Source organism: Somniosus microcephalus, unplaced genomic scaffold (genome assembly GCF_052327205.1).
Source record: "Somniosus microcephalus isolate GS21.2 unplaced genomic scaffold, FLI_Smic_1.0 unresolved_chr2, whole genome shotgun sequence".
Taxonomy (NCBI): domain Eukaryota; kingdom Metazoa; phylum Chordata; class Chondrichthyes; order Squaliformes; family Somniosidae; genus Somniosus; species Somniosus microcephalus.
The window spans coordinates 33,373,150-33,392,724 of record NW_028225180.1 but is presented as its reverse complement, the minus strand read 5'-3'; the positions used below and the strand labels follow the sequence as shown (position 1 = coordinate 33,392,724).

At 44.2% G+C, this 19,575-nt stretch overlaps 1 pseudogene; it reads left to right on the top strand.

The window, feature by feature from the left end:
* Positions 1-7,725: 7,725 nt before the first annotated feature.
* Positions 7,726-12,439, top strand: LOC147092436 (NACHT, LRR and PYD domains-containing protein 3-like; annotated as a pseudogene).
* Positions 12,440-19,575: the final 7,136 nt, after the last annotated feature.

Below are 19,575 nucleotides of genomic sequence, written 5' to 3'. Positions count from 1 at the left end.
CACCACGGGGTCTGCTGTCAGTGCAAAAATGACCGCACCCGCGCTGCGCCCCGCCTGGGCGCTATCCCTCTGGACTGCCGGCTTAGCGCCTAAAGGTAGGAGTGGAATGCCTCTTTAAGCGCTCCACCACTCTCTTAGGGCGAAGCCACTGAATTTCCGGCAACGGGGCGCTACTTTGGGGCGGGCGCTAACTTCGGGCGGGCGCTAAGGTTAGCGCCCCAAAACTGTCTATACTGAAAATCTAGCCCTATGTATTTAGTTGGTCAGCCATTTCTTTGTTCCCCATTATTAATTCCCCTAATTCTGACTGCAAGGGACCCACGCTTGTCTTCACCAATCTTTTTCTCTTCACATATCTATCAAAGCTTTTACAGTCTGTTGTTATGTTCCCTGCAAGCTTACTCTGATATTCAATTTCCCCCTTCCTAATTAATCCCTTTGTCCTCCTTTGTTGAATCCTAATCTGCTCCCAATCCTCAGGTTTACTGCTTTTTCTCGCAAATTTATATGTCCTCTCCTTGGATCTTATGCTATCCCTAATTTCCCTTGTTAGCCATGGTTGAGTCAACTTTTTTGTTTTATTTTTATGCCAAACTGGGATGAACAAATTCTGTAGTTCATCCATGTGGTCTTTGAATGTTTGCTATTCCCAATCCACAGTCAACCCTTTGAGTGACATTCCCCAATCAATCCTGCCCAACTCGCTCCTCAGACCATCGTAGTTTCCTTTATTTAAATTCAGGACCCTAGTCTCTGAGTCAACTACTTTATTCTCCATCTTAATGAAGAATTCGATCATATTATGATCGCTCCAACCCAAGGGGCCTCGTTCAACAAGATTGCTAATTAATCCTTTCTCATTACATAATACCCAATCTAAGATGGCCTGATCTCAATGTAAAAAATGAACACAGCAAATGCTGGAAATACTCAGGAGGTCGGACAGCATCTGTGGAGAGAGAAACAGAGTTAACGTTCTTCGTCAGTACTGGAATAAAACTGGAGATGGAACAGGATTTAAGCAAGTCCAGGGGCAGGGAAAGGGGAGAGTGAAAGAATGAACAAAGGGGACGTCTGTGATAGGAAGGAAGGCAGGAGAGATGAAGAGACAAAAGATGATTCAAGCCAAAAGGAGATGGTAATAAGACAAGTTAAGAAACAACAGATGACTCTAGATGAAGGTGAAACAGCGATTTACTTGTACTTTTTCAATATAGTATACTGTATTCACTTCTCATGATGCAGTCTCCTCTACGTTGGGGAGACCAAATGCAGATTGGATGACCGCTGTGCGGAACACTTCTGTTCAGTCCGTAAGGGTAACCAGGAGCTCTTGCTCGCCCCTCACTTTAATTCTCTGCTCCACTCACACTCTGGCCTCTCCATCCCCGGCCTCTTAAACTGTTCCAATGAAGTTCGAGGAACAGCACCTCATCTTTCGATTAGACACTTAACAGCCGTCTCGACTCAACATAAAGTTCAAAAGTACAAACAATAACCTCTGCCCCTATCATTTTTTCCAATTATTTTTTGTCTCTCTCACATGACAGCTGTCTTTCAATCTGCCAGTGCCATTTACATTTCATCTAGTAACGTCTTTTGTTTCTTAACTTGTCCCATTACCATCTCATTTTGCCTTGCACCATCATCCTTAATGTCTCTTAATCTCTCCTGCCTTCCATCCTATCACAGACCTTCCCTTTTGTTCTTTAATCCCCGTCCCCTTTCCTTGCCGCTGCACTTGCTAAAAAACCCGTCCCGTCTCCAGCTTATCCAGTTCTGACGAAGGGACATCGACCTGAAATGTTAACTCTGTTTCTCTCTCCACAGATGCTGCCTGACCTGCTGGATAATTCCAGCATTTTCTGTATTTATTTCATATTTCCAGCATCCACAGTATTTTGATTTTGTTTTCTTCAAGTTTGTCTGCGGTTAAGATATAATGAGATGATGGACGTGCCTTATATAAGGGCAGGAGTGGTTGCTAAATTGCCCTCTTACCAAAAAATCACGGTAACATAAGCTGTGGAGATTAGAAGAATGAGAGGGCATCTCATTGAAACTTATAAAATTCTAACAGGCCTTATCTGAGGACGGATGTTCTTGCCATGGAGGGAGTGCAGTGAAGATTCACCAGGCTGATACCTGGGATGGCAGGAATGATGTATGAGGAGAGATTGGGTCGATTGGGCTTGTACTCGCTGGAGTTTAGAAGAATGAGAGGGGATCTCATCGAAACTTATAAAATTCTGACAGGACTAGACGGAGTAGATGCAGGAAGGCTGTTCCCGATGGCCGGGGAGTCCAGAACCAGGGGTCACAGTCTAAGGATAAGGGGTAAGCCATTTAGGGCAGGGATGAGGAGGAATTTCTTCACCCAGAGAGTGGTGACCCTCTGGAATTTTCTACCACAGAAGGCAGTGTAGGCCAATTCATTAAATATAACCCAGAAGGTGTTGTATATTTTTATTAAGGCTAAAGGGATCAAGGGGTATGGGGAGAAAGCAGGGACCGGGTACTGAATTAGGATGATCAGCCATGATCGCATTAAATGGCGGAGCAGGCTCGAGGGGCCGAATGGCCTACTCCTGCTCCTATCTTCTATGTTTCTTTGTTTCTATGAATGCGAATAGTGAAAGTCATTAATAACAGATTCAGTTGCAGCACTGAAACTCAGGACTAATATAAAGAATGATTCAAAATATAAATCCATAAGTTTGGGGTGACAGCATATTAATAGAACTGTTTGTCTATAAGGCGTTCCTTGACTTATACCAAATAGTGGAAAAGGAACATAAGCAGATTTATATAGAAAAATTGGAGAACATGCAGCAAAAGCAGTAAATAACTTCGGATACTTTAAATATGCAAAGTATAAAAGTAATATACTTAAGGAATAGAGGCCATGGTGCCTGCAGTGTGTCCAGCACATTATTTGGAAAGATATGATTTTACGACAACAAGGAAGGAATGAGCGTTTGGTCCATTTCTAAAAATGTGCAGAGGCTAGTAGGTGAATTAAGGGTAGTGAAACATTTAACAATGATAACGTTAGGATTGATATTTATTACAAAAGGTTTTGTGACAAACAAAATGATAAACATTTCAAAGCAAAAAAATTAATTTCATCGAGGGTAACCTATCAGCTCAGTTTTATGTTAAGGAGGATATGATCAGTGCAAGATACACTAATTACTCGGGAATGAAAGGGGTGCAGCACAAACTAAAATTATTGGGAGGTGCAGTGAAACTGAAATAAACACTAGATTTTAAAATTGACTGCAGGCGTGTAGGGCTTGTTATGCGAAACAAATGAAGGAAGCCTAGGTAATATAGTGAACATTTAACAGCTCAATGAGTGACCGGTAACAAAGTTCGAGACAATGATCACATTCCATATACACTTCAAAGAAAATAGTTAGACAAAGAACAGAGCTGCTTAGGGATGAAAAGCGAATGGTTCATATAGAGGACGAAGGATTAACTGAAAAGCTATTGCTGCTATTTCGATGAATCAAGGTGATAATTAGAATGAATGGAAAACTCCTTGAAGTAAAAGGAACAGAAAGACAGACGCAAGTAAAATGGGCCACTGATTCGCTTCAGCCAGATTTACCCAACTGGCCAACACTGGCCAACACCTTGTGACCTATTCTTTATTGTTGTCAACTTGTGCAATCTGAGTTTCTAAAACCAGGCTCAGCTTTCCATAATATTATTGTCGTTAACAAGCAATAATTATTGAGTTCCGTCGAATCCTAAAGCTGTTATCGTGGTTTTTCATTTTTATTTGGCACTTTACCCTTTTCCATCAGTCAGTTGCTGGTTATAATGACAGAAAATCCAGTCGCCCTGGCTGACTCAACGCTGCCCGTTTCTCTCTCTGTAACCTTCTCCAGCCCTAGATCCTGTCGAGATCCCGTCGCTCGCCTAATTCTGGCCTCTTGCGTTCATCGCCCATTTTTATTGCTCCACCGTTGACTGCCATGCATTCAGCGGTTTAGACACTAACCTCTGGAATTCTCTCCCTAACCCCCTCTAAATCTCTAACTCGCTCTCCTCTAAGACGCTCTTTAAAATGTACCCTATGACCACTTGTCCAAATATCTCCCTCTGAGGCTTGTTGTTAAATGTTATTTGTTAATACTCCCCTGAAGCGCCTTGGGATGTTCTGCTACATGAGTTCGTGTTGTTTCTACTCAATTCACAATGTATTTCACGCCTCCTGTCTGGCTAATGGCGAATTTTCTGCATTAACACCCGATTCTGAGCATTTCTATTCATCCAGCTCCTAAGGAAATGAAAAAAGGGAAAAGACGGTTCTTATCCGATTTTGCGAATTACTTCTAATTAAATCTGATTGCAATACAGGTAGACTACCCTTTATCCGGACTTCCGAAAACCAAAACCCTCTAAAAACCGAAGGTTTTTTCGTTCAGCGTAAGTCGTGCGTACGAACGAAAAAACCTTCGGTTTTTAGAGGGTTCCGGTTTCGGAAGTTCAGATAAAGGGTAAGTCGTGCGCACGACCCCCCGCCGACCCTGCCGGCCCCGACAACCGCCGACCCCGCCAGCCCCGACAACCGCCGACCCCCCCGCGGACCCCGCCGGCCCCGACAACCGCCGACCCCGCCAGCCCCGACAACCCCCCCGCCGGCCCCGACTGACTTACGCTGAGCGTCAGCGTAAGTCGTGCGCGCGAACCCCCGCCGACGCCCCCGCGGACCCCCGCCGACCCACCTTCCGAAATCCGAAATTCTCCTTTATCCGAAACTCGGCTGGTCCCGAGGTTTTCGGATAAAGGATAGTCTACCTGTATATGTTTTTTTGTAGAGAATCAGAATCTTAGCTGAAAGCCACGGCAGAAATGATATCTCCCAAATCATTCTCTATACCGTGCTGGAAAAGGTTGCTCGGGCACGAAGAACAATGTTTATCATATTTTTTCAAGTGCAGAAGACCAAACCCCATCTAAAAACAACATTGTCAGATATACTGATCAGATGTACAGAGGGAGAAAGTAATCTAGAAGGTAGGTGGTATCCAAATCTGCTTTAACTTCAGAATAACAAAGTTCATTCTTTATGGCGGGAAGTTGATATTAAGTTAAAGTTTGTGACGGTAAAGTTCGACTCGGGCAAGTACACAAACAGGACTAATCACATTTTCGCACCATGCCAGCACATGCCAGATTATTCGTTCTGTTAAAGTCAATGGATCTGAATATTGGGCAAAGCTTATAACAGGCGATCGATGCAATACCATGGCCCAAAATTCGGGTCCCAACGCATGAGTACACACAGGGTACACATGCGTAGGCCCAACGAAAGTGCCGGTTTCACGCATGCACTGTGCTTGCGTGGGAAACCGGCACTTCCGTTCCACCGAAAGAAGGGGTTAAGAGGTGGAACGCATGCCCAGGAGAGGCAGTGTGTGCGCATTGAACTTACGTTGTTTATCCAGGTTTCTCCAGGAAGGTATGTCTCCAGAAGTTAGACATGTAAAAAGCAGTCGCAAGGCCTGCTTTTAACAAGGAAAGTGTGAAATAATTAAAACTAAAACATTTTTTCGACAGGTTTATTGTTTTTAAATACTTTAAAGAAAGGTTAGTTTATTTTTATCCTCGTTAGAAAATGTAATTATTTCTTTTCAAAATTAGAATTTTTGTTTAACATAGTTATTTTATATAATTTATCGTTACTTTAAAAATGTGATTTAAAAAAAATATTTGAAGTTTTAGTGATGTTTTGGGGCTTGCAGTATTTAAGGTTTTGACAGCTCTTCCTGTCAATTTGATGAATGGGCATTGCCCTGCTACCATTGGCTCTCCGTGGCCCACGTGATCCCAGGGGATGCATCAAACTAATTGCGACCCTGGGATACGCAAGCACTGCGCGCCGGCAGTTGGAGGAGGCCCAGGATTGGAATCGTACGGGGCCCCACAGCTCAACGGCTGGCATGCAAGGTAAGTGCAGGTTGGAGGCTTGCGCCCGCAGTAAGCCTCCGACCCGAATTTCTGGGTCCATATGTTTTGCGTCCCAGCCCATTGCCAATTTCTCCCCAATGTAACTTATGCTTGACAACTCTATAAATACAATGGCCATGAAATTCCGACCGGAGGCTTCCTGCCTGCAGATGCCTCCGATCAGAAAAAAATCTATGATATTACCTGCTGGCTCCAGAAGTCCCGCCACTTCCGCTCCTGGGCCTCTCCACTATTGGCAAGCGTCCGTGGGATCACCTGGGCCAGGCGAACCAGAAAGAAGGGAACGCCCTTCATAAATTTGATAGGTCTCTCTGCATAGACCTGTCAAAAGTATGAATGGGGATCACATTAAAAACCACACTAAAACATTACATACATTTTGAAAAATCACATTTAAAGTGAATTAATATTACATGATATTAAACATTTTAAACAAACATTTTTTTGAAAAAATATATTTTTTAAGGGCTAAAACTGAATTTACATTTTTTAAAAGCATTTTTAAATTATGAATGAGTTAATTTTTTTATCTGTTTTAACTTTTTTAAACTCTTATGCTTTTATCAGGCATAATATTTTTAAGGGATTTCAGCGGGCGGAGTTTTGCAGAAAGCGAAACTTTCCACCCACAGAGACCCCTCTCTTGAGAATTCTTGACAGATCGAAAGTGCCGGTTTTCAGCGCATGCGCTTCGAATGCCTGAAACTGGTATTGGGAGGCCCGTACGGGTGCGTACGCACCTCGTACACACGCGTGGGCATCTGAAAATAATTTCAAATATAACCAAACAATCACAAAGTATAATGAGGTCACTACGAATTATTTCGACTTATTTCAGAAAACGTTAATGACATCGCACAATTTACATGCCCAATTTTAGTAATCTTATCGAAATGCAATTTCTTCATGCATCAACGTGGCGGTGAATGCAGGCAAGTTGACTGGTTGTGACTTATTATGAAGCAGGTTATTTTAACTCAATTTGGGTGAAAATTGAATTGGGTGGGTAAGTAAAAAGGGCGGTATCAGATCTGCTGCCCGTTATGTGCTCGGTTCTATGTTCCCTTCCATTAACCAACAGAACAGAATAACGGGCGGCCTGTCTTGATGCCGTTTGTGTTCTGCTCTGGTCTCATAATGGCCCAGAAATCGGGTCGGGGGCTTCCCGCGGGTGCAAGCCCCCGACCTGCACTTACCTTGTGCGCCAGCCGTTGAGCTGTGGGCCCGAGTGGGATTCTGATCTTGGACATCCTCCAACTGCCAGCGCGCTGTGCTTGCATATCTCAGGGGTGCAGTTAGTTCGATTCGTCCCCTGGGATCACGTGGGCCATGGAGAGCCAATGGTAGCAGGGAATGCTTCATTCATAAGTTTGACAGCCCCAAAACATCACTAAATCTTCAAATATATATATATATTTTAATCACATTTTAAAAATAACTATAAATTACATGAAATAACTATTTTAAACAGTAATTTAAATTTATGAAAAAATTAATTAAATTTTCTAACCGGGTTAATGTACATAAAATAATAAACCTGTGGAAAAAATGTTTTAATTTTAATGAATTCACCACCTGCTTTTTAAAAGTGTAACTCCTGGAGACTTACCCTCGCAGAAAAACCTGGAAAAAAAATGTAAGTTCAATGCGCACGCGCTGCCTCTCCTGCGCATTCGTTCCACCTCTCAAACCCTTCTTTCAGGTAAACGGAAGTGCCGATTTCCCACGCATGCCCAGTGCATGCACGAAACCGGCAATTCCATTGGGCTGACAGGTGAGTACCCCTTGGAGACCCGAATTTCTGGGCAAATGTGTTTGCCTATTTGGAGCGGAGGTTTTAACATGGACATTACGAGATTGCAAGAAATCTCCACTGCACTTCAAAATATTGTAAATTCATATTTTGATACTAACGTATGTTTACATCTCTATTTTTATGCATATATAATATTTTTGGTGTATGTCCAGATATATATAGAAGAGAATAGCAACATTTTTGTAAAAAAAACTAACTAGTTACACAGACTGATACCAAAAAACCCCCCACATAATCCACCAAATATAATGCACCATAAAGCCCATAACAATATGGCATGTCCCAACATAACAAACAGTAAAATGATGGAGTCCTTCTGTTCGCCATCTCTTAGTCTCTGCAAATCTCCCCACTGCTCTGACGCAGAAGACTGCTGCGGGCTCCGCTGACACTAAAATCTGTCTAACGGTTGAAGCATTGAGCAGCAGAATCAGAACAATTGGAATCCCTGGGGTTAGAATATAATGAAGGAATTCCTTTACTGCCCAGATCCACGGTTCCACAAAATCGTTTGTTACACGATGAAAACAGGAGTCGTTCATAACCCAAACTGAGCTGTGAAATTAAGCAAGATTTACTTTGCAATTTATATCGAAGTTGTGAAATCTTCATTACTAGAAGCTGAAAATCCAACAGAAAACGGCCCACAATCCTCAAGCTTGCTTCATGCTACATTTTCCTGGCACTTCAGAAATTCTGTTTTTTTTATTCTATGAGTATTTGGGCAATAAAGTGTAACATAATTAAGTGATCACTCATTGCTGAGATATTTTAGATATTTCTTTTATTTCTTGACGATTAGTTTATCCTTCATAGCACTGATCTGTTAAGTTTTTGTCTCCTGAATTAAAATGACTACACCAATGACGTTGTTCACATTCAAGAGCTAGAACTACAGCACAAAGAAACTCTCTGCAAACAGAACCAGAAACTAACAGACAAAACAGGAAAAGAAAGATCTCAAAGATGTTTTCTGGATGAAAAATATACTGATGTAAGGATTGTTGCTTCCCTGAGTGACCGGAGACTGGTAGAAAATTAACTGAAGCTCCGAGGTAGAGAGCGCAGAGAATTACAGAGGAAAAACATCGAGAAAGAACTGGAAGAGATTCAGTTAGATGAATTGTTGAGTTTCGCTATAACAGGCAGGTCCGGGACAACTGCGGTAATTGGAGCCGCAGGGATTGGGAAAGCATCATGATACAGAAGATAATCCATGATTGGGCCACAGGGAAAATATACCAACAGTTTAAAGTTGTCTTTCCTTTTAAGTTTCGGAACTTAAATTTAACAAAAGTCAATATATGTCTAAAAATTCTAATCCTGGATTCCTACCCCGATTTCGAAAATGAGTTGGAACTTTTGTTAAAAGAACCCGGAAATATATTGTTTATATTTGATGATTTAGATGAATTCCGGCAAACCATCGATTTCACAAATCAGAGAAACGACTCCTCCCAAAATCAATGTTTCGATCCCGAGTGCTGCTGTGAAGTTTCAGACATCGTGCGCTGCCTCATAAATGGTGAGCTGCTCAAAGGCTGCTCAGTACTGATCACACGACGGCCATGGAAGCTGGAGTCTCTGGAAAAGGCAAATAGAATTGCAACGGTCGAAATCTTGGGTTTCAACTCTGAGAAAATAAAGCAATATTTTCGCGGTTATGTTGATGAAAAATATGCGACAGATGTAATCGAGTACATTGAGCAGAATGATACATTGTACACCATGTGCTATAACCCTCTGTACTGCTCGGTCCTCGCTTCATTATTAGAGTCACAGAGGACACAAGGAGAGGGGAACAGATCATTGTCCGTCCCAACCAGCACACAGGTTGTCTCCGTGTATGTCACAATTCTTTTAGAGAGATGCGGCTGTTACGCAGAAACCTCTCCTGACCTGTTGCTGAAACTGGGCGAATTAGCCTACAAGGGAGTTTGCAACAAAACCGTTTTTATTGAAGAGCAAACCCATCGCCACAGACTTGAACTTTCCAATGTTATCTCTGCATTTATGAGGGAGATTCGAGACGAAGGTCTGTGTACTGTTGTCTATGCATTCACTCACTTCATTGTGCAGGATTTTGTCGCTGCACTTATGAAACGTCTAAACGCACCAGCAAATTGACTGACAGTATTGCTCAATGAAGGGTACACGTGCATTGACGAGAGATTCAATATATTTGCACATTTTCTCGTCGGTCTCTCCTCACGGAATTCAACCGATCAGCTTGAAATTAAATTGGAGAAACGTCCTTCTGAAGCATTCCCGTGTGTGTCGGATTGGCTCACAGAAAATGTCAAAAGACGTGTTCAGAACTTGGAAGATGGGCAAAGCCAAAGGACATTCTTAAAGATATTGCATTATTTTCTTGAATTTGGAGACATAAAACTGATGAAGGCCGCATTAACACCGATAAAGGTAATGAAATTCACAAAGTGCCCTCTTAAACCTTCTGACTGTGCGGTTCTTTCAACTGCATTAATGGCCGTTGAATTCATAGAAGAGCTGAATCTCGGTCGTTGTGGTGTACAAGATGAAGGCATCCATCAGCTAGTGCCCGTGCTACACATATGTAAAATACTCAGGTAATTCATCGAAACAGTTAAATAACAATATCAACAGCTACTGCTTTACTGGCATGTGGCATAATATTAATTAAAAGAAAAAGCGTATACTGAATTTGATCAATTAATAGGCACAGTCTCTCAATACATTCTCTGCTGTGCTAAATAGAATGGTAATATATGGCAGCGGGCTGTATGTTCGGGTAATATCTGAACGTGCTGTGGTGCTCATTTAATTAAATCAGATTTGGTGTTCGCAACATCATATCCGAAACTTGCGCACCTTTCGTACCATGTGGGATCCTGCCTTAATCAGTGAGATATCCACTAATTCACCATATATTAGATCTCTATTGAAATATAACACCATTTCAGATAATCACAGAATCATACAGCATAGAAGGAGTCCATTCAACCCATCGTGCCTGTTCTGGTTTTTCGAAAGAGCTATCCAAATATTCCCATTCCCCGCTCATTCTCCATTGTCCTGCGATTTTTTCTCCTTCAAGTATTTCTCCAATTCCCTTTTGAAAGATACTATTGAATCTCCTTCCACCAGCTTTTCAGACAGTGCATTTCGGATCACAACAACTCGTTGCCGAATTTTTTTCCCTCTTAAATCTGCCTTTTTTTCCCAATTACCTTCAGTCATTGTCCTCTGGTTAATGACACTTTTGCCACTAGAGCATGATCACCAAGAAAATATTCCTCTTTTGTAAACTGTAAACAAAGTTTGATTAATTTACAATCGAGTTATAGATGTACCATTAGAAAGTTCACAATACTTGGATCCGAGCGGATTTGCGGAACTAATAACGTTGTTGTTGAACACATGCTGCCAACTAAGACAGATAGATCTGGGCTCCTGTCTGCCATTCCTCAACTCCTGAATACTCTTTCTAGCGGCACTGCTGTGCCAACGCATCATCAGAGGTCGGGAGAGATAGAAAATAGTGGAGATGTCTCTCTACCTGTTCTTATGCACATTCGAGTGATCTGTTACAATCCACATCAGTGGATTCTCCAATAGACTTGAGAATGATTTAACTGCATTTTGAACCTCAGTGCTTCAAAAAGATAACGTTCCTAAAATAGAAACAAGTTCGGAGGGACGGTCCCCAAATTTACCCTAACTTCTCCTTTTAATGAAGGAAATTGTGCTATGAGAGTCATTTTGTCGGGGATTCCTCTTCGTTACAGATCACCAGTTTAAAGCATGTAAACTGTCAACTACGCAGTGCCTACTTTACATGTAACCGTTTTATAATGTATGGTTAAAACTTGAACACGGGCGTTAGAGTAACTTCTGGGTTCAGCAACCACACTCTCTGATAGCCACTGATTTTACCACAAGTCCTGTATGCAATTAACTTAAGGTAATCATAGAATTGAATATGAATTAAGTGTTTTATATTCTTGGCTGTCCAAAGTGTCCCACGTTAAATATATTATTAATTGACAATATTTCCTGTCTGATGATTTATTCAACATCCATTAATGTTTTTGTTTATTTGTTTAGACTCAATGAGATTAAACTGGGAGATTCGGGAGTTAAACGGCTCTCTGCCGTTCTAACGAATCATGATTGTAAAATACAGAGGCTGGACTGAGTAATTTTGAAGAAAATATCGAACAGCACCAAAAGCGAGTCATGTATGTATACTAATACTAATTACTGTGTTAATGATGATCAGTCAATCTCATTATTCAATTTACCTTATGACCGAAGTCATTTAGAAAGGGGGAAGTCATGCATACATCGGGAACAGGAATCCACCCGTGATTTTGGAATTCCACAGTAAATATTTGCAAGTGGCGAAAATTTAACGTGCCTGTTTTTTATATAATCTCTGTTTATTTTTTCGATCACGGCAGTTTAAAATCTAACGGTCTCACAGATGATTATGTGGAAAATCTTGTCTCTGCTCTCCGTGTAAATGGTTCACTGATGGAGCTGGATCTCAGTAAAGATAATCAGGATGGAGAACAGGCCAACAGATTGATGGACAAGTCTGTTCAGTCATTGCGTAGTCTCATACAGCGTAGTGCAAATCTCAAGGAAATCAGGTGATGTTCTGTTAATTATTTACTATTTAAATGTGATTTCACGTTTAAAATATGTTTTCATATTTTACTTAATAACTGTACTTGTAACGAGAAATAAATAAACTCATTTTCTCTGGAGAATTTGTTTCCATCATACGAGTAAAAACTTTTGTTTTGAATAAGTCTAACAATATCGCTGCACACAGGTAACAAAATACTCCTTACTGATAATATTGTTTCAGCATCTTAATATTTTTCAGGCTGCTACACAATCAGCACATTGCAGAAGAAAAGCAAATTCTGACGGCCCTTGAGCTGCAGATGGACTCACTTTGGAGCATCCACGATTCTGAGAGGGGTGTGGATAGCACATTTAGTGAGTTGGTCACACCGCAGGTTAAGGCCAGCGTAGACAGTACATGGGTGACCAAAAGGCAGAGCAAGGGCAGGAAGGTAGTGCAGAAATCCCCTGGGGTTGTCTCCCTTAGCAACAGGTTCACCGTCTTAGGTACTGTTGTCGGGGGGGGTGACGAATCGGGGGAAGGCACCAGCAGCCAGGCTCATGGCACCATGACTGGCTCTGTTGCAAAGAAGGGAGGGAAAAAGAGTGGCAGGGCTATAGTAATAGGGGATTCGATTGTAAGGGGAATAGATAGGGGTTTCTGTGGTCGCGACCGAGACTCCAGGATGGTATGTTGCCTCCCTGGTGCAAGGGTCAAGGATGTCTCGGCGCGGGTGCAGAACATTCTGGAGGGGGAGGGGGAACAGCCAGTTGTCGTGATACATGTTGGTACCAACGACGTAGCTAAAAAAAGGGAAGAGGTCCTACAAGTAGAATTTAGGGAGTTAGGAGCCAAGCTAAAAAGTAGGACCTCGAAGGTAGTAATCTCTGGATTACTACCAGTGCCACGTGCTAGTAAGAGTACAGAGAACAGGATAGTTAGGCTAAATACGTGGCTTGAGCAGTGGTGTAAGCGGGAGGGTTTTAAATTTTTGAGGCATTGGAACCAGTTTTGTGGTAGGTGTGACCTATACAAAAGGGACGGTCTACACCTGTGCAGAGATGGAACTGATGTTCTCGGGGTAATTTTTGATAAAGCAGTTCGGGAGCATTTAAACTAGTATGGCAGGGGGCTAGAAACCTATGTAGTGAAATAGAGGAAAGTGAAAGGCAGACAGAAATAAATGGTAAAAGGGTGAGGAACAAAAAACAAAGGGCCAAACTAATTCATAAAAAATGTGAGCATAAAAAAAGCCTGAGGGTTTTATACCTTAATGCGAGAAGCATCAGGAACAAGGTAGATGAATTAGCTGTGGAAATAGAGGTTAATAATTATGATCTAATTGGGATTACGGAAACATGGTTGCAGGGTGAGCAGGGCTGGGAGCTTAACATACAGGGGTATTCAGTATTTAGGAAGGATCGACAAAAAAGAAAGGGAGGAGGGGTAGCATTGCTAGTAAAAGAGGGGATAAATGCAATTGAAAGGAAGGATATTAACTCAGTTAATACAGAATCTATATGGGTGGAGCTAAGAAATAGCGAGGGGCGAAAAACATTAATAGGAGTGGTATATAGGCCTCCAAATAGTAAAATAGAGGTTAGGAGGGCATCACGAGGGAAATTAGAGAAGCGTGCAATAAGAGCACAGCTGTCATCATAGGTGACTTTAACTTACATATAGATTGGACTAGCCTAATCAGTAAAAATAATGAGGAGGAGGAATTCCTTGAGTGTTTAAGGGATGGTTATCTGGATCAATATGTCGAGGAACCAACTCGGGAACAGGCTATATTGGACTGGGTACTGTGCAATGAGAAGGGACTAATCAGTAATCTTGTTGTACGGGGACCCTTGGGTCAGAGCGATCATAACATGATCGATTTCTCACTCGAAATGGAGAGCGAAGAAATTGACTCAGAGACTAAGGTCCTGAATTTAAACAAGGGGAATTATGATGCCATGAGACGGGAACTGAGTAGGTCTGATTGGACAACGTTCCTGAGAGGACTGGAGGTAGATAAACAATGGCAAACATTTAAAGATAGAATGACAAAATTGCAAAAATTGTTTATACCAATCTGGAATAAAAGGAAATCTAAAAAGGTGACTCAACCGTGGATAACAGGGGAAATTAGAGACAGCATAAAATCCAAAGATAGGGCGTATAAAATAGCCAAAAAAAGCGCCAGAGCGGAAGATTGGGAACAGTTTAAGATAGAGCAAAGGAGGGCAAAGGGCATGATCAAGAGGGGCAAAATAGCTTACGAAAACAAGCTGGCGGAAAATATAAAAACTAACTCCAAAAGCTTTTATAAATATATCAAAAGGAAAAGACTGGTGAAAACCAAAGTTGGTCCATTGCAGTCAGATACGGGGGAATATATAATGGGAAATAAGGAAATGGCAGATCAACTAAATGCATACTTTGGGTCAGTCTTTACGAAGGAAGACACAAAAAACCTCCCTGGGATATCGGGAAAAATAGGGACATTGGCAAAGGAGGAACTGACGCAAATCAATATCTCTAAGGATATGGTGTTAAGGAAGCTAAAGGGATTGAAGGTGGACAAATCCCCAGGGCCTGATAACATGCATCCTAGGGTACTGAAGGAGGTGGCCCTAGAGATAGCGGATGCACTAAGGATGATTTTTCAGAATTCATTAGACTCGGGAACAGTGCCGATGGATTGGAGGGTAGCTAACGTTACCCCACTATTCAAAAAGGGGGGTAGGGAAAAAGCAGGTAATTACAGACCTGTAAGCCTTACATCAGTTGTGGGCAAAATGCTGGAGTCCATCATTAAGGATGAAATAGCGGAGCACTTAGCAAATGGGGACAGGATAGGACAGAGTCAACATGGATTTACAAAGGGTAAATCGTGCTTGACTAATCTATTGGAATTTTTTGAGGGAGTAACTGGTAGAATAGATGGGGGAGAGCCAGTAGATGTGGTGTACCTGGACTTCCAAAAGGCCTTCGATAAGGTCCCACATAAAAGATTAGCATGGAAAATTGAGGCTCATGGGATAAAGGGGAAAGTTTTGGCGTGGATAGGGAACTGGCTGTCAGATAGAAAACAGAGAGTTGGAATAAACGGCTCATTTTCTGAATGGCAGGCAGTAACAAGTGGGGTACCACAGGGATCTGTCCTGGGCCCCCAGCTGTTCACAATTTACATTAATGACCTGGATCAGGGAGTCGGATGCAGCATTTCCAAATTTGCAGACGACACTAAACTAGGAGGTGGGGTGGGCTCAGAGGAAGAGACCAGGAAGCTCCAGAGCGATTTGGACAGACTGGGCGATTGGGCGGATAAATGGCAGATGCACTATAATGTGGACAAGTGCGAAGTTATCCACCTTGGGTGCAGGAACGGGAGGGCAAATTATTATTTAAATGGCAATAGATTGGGAGAGGGGGAAGTACAGAGAGACCTGGGTGTTCTTGTACACCAGTCACTGAAGGCGAGCATGCAGGTGCAACAGGCGGTCAAGAAGGCAAACGGTATGCTGGCCTTCATAGCAAAAGGGTTAGAATACAGGAACAGGGATACCTTGCTGCAGCTGTACAGGGCACTGGTGAGACCACACCTCGAGTACTGTGTACAGTTTTGGTCGCCTCATCTGAGGAAGGATGTTCTTGCCATGGAGGGGGTGCAGCGGCGATTCACCAGGCTGATACCAGGAATGGCGGGAATGACCTATGAGGAGAGACTATGTAGTTTAGGGATGTACACACTGGAGTTTAGAAGATTGAGAGGGGACCTCATAGAAGTGTATAAAATTCTGACAGGTCTAGACAGACTGGATGCAGAAGGAATGTTTCCCTTGGCGGGTGAGAACAGAACTAGAGGACATAATTTAAGGATAAGGGCTAAACCATTTAGGACAGAGATGAGGGGGAATTTCATCACTCAGAGAGTGGTGAACCTGTGGAACTCATTGCCACAGAGGGCAGTGTACGCCAGCTCATTAAATATATTTAAGAGGGAATTAGATATATTTCTACGGGCAAAAGGGGTTAAGGGTTACGGAGAGAAGGCGGGGACGGGATACTGAATTAAAGGATCAGCCATGATCTCATTAAATGGCGGAGCAGGCACAAAGGGCCGAATGGCCTACTCCTGCTCCTATCTTCTATGTATCTATGTATGTAATATAAAGGATCATTTCACTGTAATAAAAGAATGAAGGGTTGTTTACCATGTAGCCTGCTTTATGTAAATATTTTAATTATTTTTTCCAGTTACACTCTATAGAATCAGGCCAATTTTTAAAAAGTTGTCGGGGCGTGCTCAGACGAAAACAAACACACACAATAGGAACTGTGTAATGTCGGGGGAATTTAAACACACGGCTACATATTGGTGACGGCGGGGGCGCCGTGTCTACATTAAACATCGAGATACTGGGAGCGCATGTATCTCTGAACCGTGAGCCAACTAATGAAAGGATTATATTAAAACAAAGCTATGCACTGATTACTATCAATGCGGTGGCACTCGGCCGGGCCAGCACTGCAGGATCCGCAGCAATCAGCCGAGGGGCGGCTTGCTGGGATGGTCCAGCGCGGCGGCTGCCCTGGCGATGCCTGCCTGAGACAGCGCATGTGGCAGCAGTGAGTGCCCCTGTGGTCCTGGTGTGCGCGCGCATCACATCCGCCAGGGTCTTGACGGCATCAGTCAGCATGCGGCCACTCGCGGCAGTTGCTGCCCCGAACTCGCGCACACTGGTCGCCAGCGACTCGATGGCCTCAGGCATGTGCCCCACCACGCTCATGAGCTCTGTGTGGCGCCGGTCCGAGTCGTCGGCCATCTTATCCAGCTTCCGCACCTCCTCCGAAGTGAAGGTGTCCGGACTGGAGTCGCGACTCTCCCGCTGGGGAGGAGGGGGCCGAACTAGGGGACCCTTGCCGCGTTGGTGGCGGCGAGTGTGCCGATCAGCAGCACTCCCCTCTGATCCTCCCCCCCTTTGGGGGGAAGGCCGCGGACCACGCGCACGGCTGCTGGTTGGCTGGACGCCACTGGTCCCAGAAGCTGCATTGCCCTGCGACAGTTCCTCCAGGCACTCGTCCAGTGAGGAGGTGTCAAGCATTTCCTCCTCTCCTGCGGGACGTGACTGTTCCCCCGAAGGTCCGGCTTGCTCCTCCTCCTCCTCCTGGTTGGAGGTGCTGTCACTGGCAGCTTCAGGGTCCTGGTCGTCACCAGCTGAAAGCAGGAATGCACAAGAGTAGCTTCAGAGTGAGGAGACGGCGTCAGCGAGGGAGTTAGGACTGGTGGGATTCAGCGAATTGGTGGGACAGTGGCAAAGGAGGTAGCTCGGATGGGCCAGTGCGACGCGAGAGGGCCAAAAGGCGAGGTCCTTACCATTGCCGGGCAGTGGAGGGTCGGATACACTGCACGCTGTGGGGACAATCACACGGGCTCCCATGAGCACACACACGCGCTCCTCCAGCCGAGTGAGCTTCTGCAGCTTGGCGCGGCCACCCCTGGCACGGGCCTGGCGATTAAACGCTACTTTAGCCTGCAAGAGAAAGGACGGGCTGTAAGTGCGCAGTGAAGCCCTGATGTAGTGTGCACTGCCTCCCATGGTGGAATAGCTTGGACAGAGTGAAGCCCTGGTGTAGAGTGCACTGCCTCCCATGGTGGAATAGCTTGGACAGAGTGAAGCCCTGATGTACTGTGCACTGCCTCCCATGGTGGAATAGCTTGGACAGAGTGAAGCCCTGATGTACTGTGCACTGCCTCCCATGGTGGAATAGCTTGGACAGAGTGAAGCCCTGATGTAGAGTGCACTGCCTCCCATGGTGGAATAGCTTGGACAGAGTGAAGCCCTGATGTACTGTGCACTGCCTCCCATGGTGGAATAGCTTGGACAGAGTGAAGCCCTGATGTACTGTGCACTGCCTCCCATGGTGGAATAGCTTGGCCAAAGTGTAGAGTGCCGAATGGCCATTTGATGCTCATGACTGTCCCAATGCTGCTGGCTGAGGGCTGGCCAATAGGACTTTCAGCTCCCTTTGCCCATCATGTCAGGTGTACATGCAAGAATGAGGAGGAGACTGGAAAGGCTACTCACCTTCACAATCCTGGTCAGATCGTTGTATTTTTTACGACATTGTTTGTGGGTCCTGGGGGCATCGCCGGTGAACGTCACCCTCTGGGCGATCTGCTTCCAGGCTTTGGTGTAGTCATGGTGGGTTGGATTCCTCCCACTCTCTGGAAACAAGATCTTGCGCCTCACCTCCAGAGCTGTGACCATTATGTCCAGATCACCCTCTGAGAAGCGCAGGGCACGCTGACGGGCCTTCTCTGGCGTTGCCATGACTCCCTGGGGCTGAGCAGCAGTGTTGAGGCCTCTTTGCAAGGCTGCAGTGTGCAGGGCATGGCAGCAGACCAATTCGTCCCTTCCCCCTTTAACAGCTGGTCGGCACCACGGGGTCTGCTGTCAGTGCAAAAATGACCGCACCCGCGCTGCGCCCCGCCTGGGCGCTATCCCTCTGGACTGCCGGCTTAGCGCCTAAAGGTAGGAGTGGAATGCCTCTTTAAGCGCTCCACCACTCTCTTAGGGCGAAGCCACTGAATTTCCGGCAACGGGGCGCTACTTTGGGGCGGGCGCTAACTTCGGGCGGGCGCTAAGGTTAGCGCCCCAAAACTGTCTATACTGAAAATCTAGCCCTATGTATTTAGTTGGTCAGCCATTTCTTTGTTCCCCATTATTAATTCCCCTAATTCTGACTGCAAGGGACCCACGCTTGTCTTCACCAATCTTTTTCTCTTCACATATCTATCAAAGCTTTTACAGTCTGTTGTTATGTTCCCTGCAAGCTTACTCTGATATTCAATTTCCCCCTTCCTAATTAATCCCTTTGTCCTCCTTTGTTGAATCCTAATCTGCTCCCAATCCTCAGGTTTACTGCTTTTTCTCGCAAATTTATATGTCCTCTCCTTGGATCTTATGCTATCCCTAATTTCCCTTGTTAGCCATGGTTGAGTCAACTTTTTTGTTTTATTTTTATGCCAAACTGGGATGAACAAATTCTGTAGTTCATCCATGTGGTCTTTGAATGTTTGCTATTCCCAATCCACAGTCAACCCTTTGAGTGACATTCCCCAATCAATCCTGCCCAACTCGCTCCTCAGACCATCGTAGTTTCC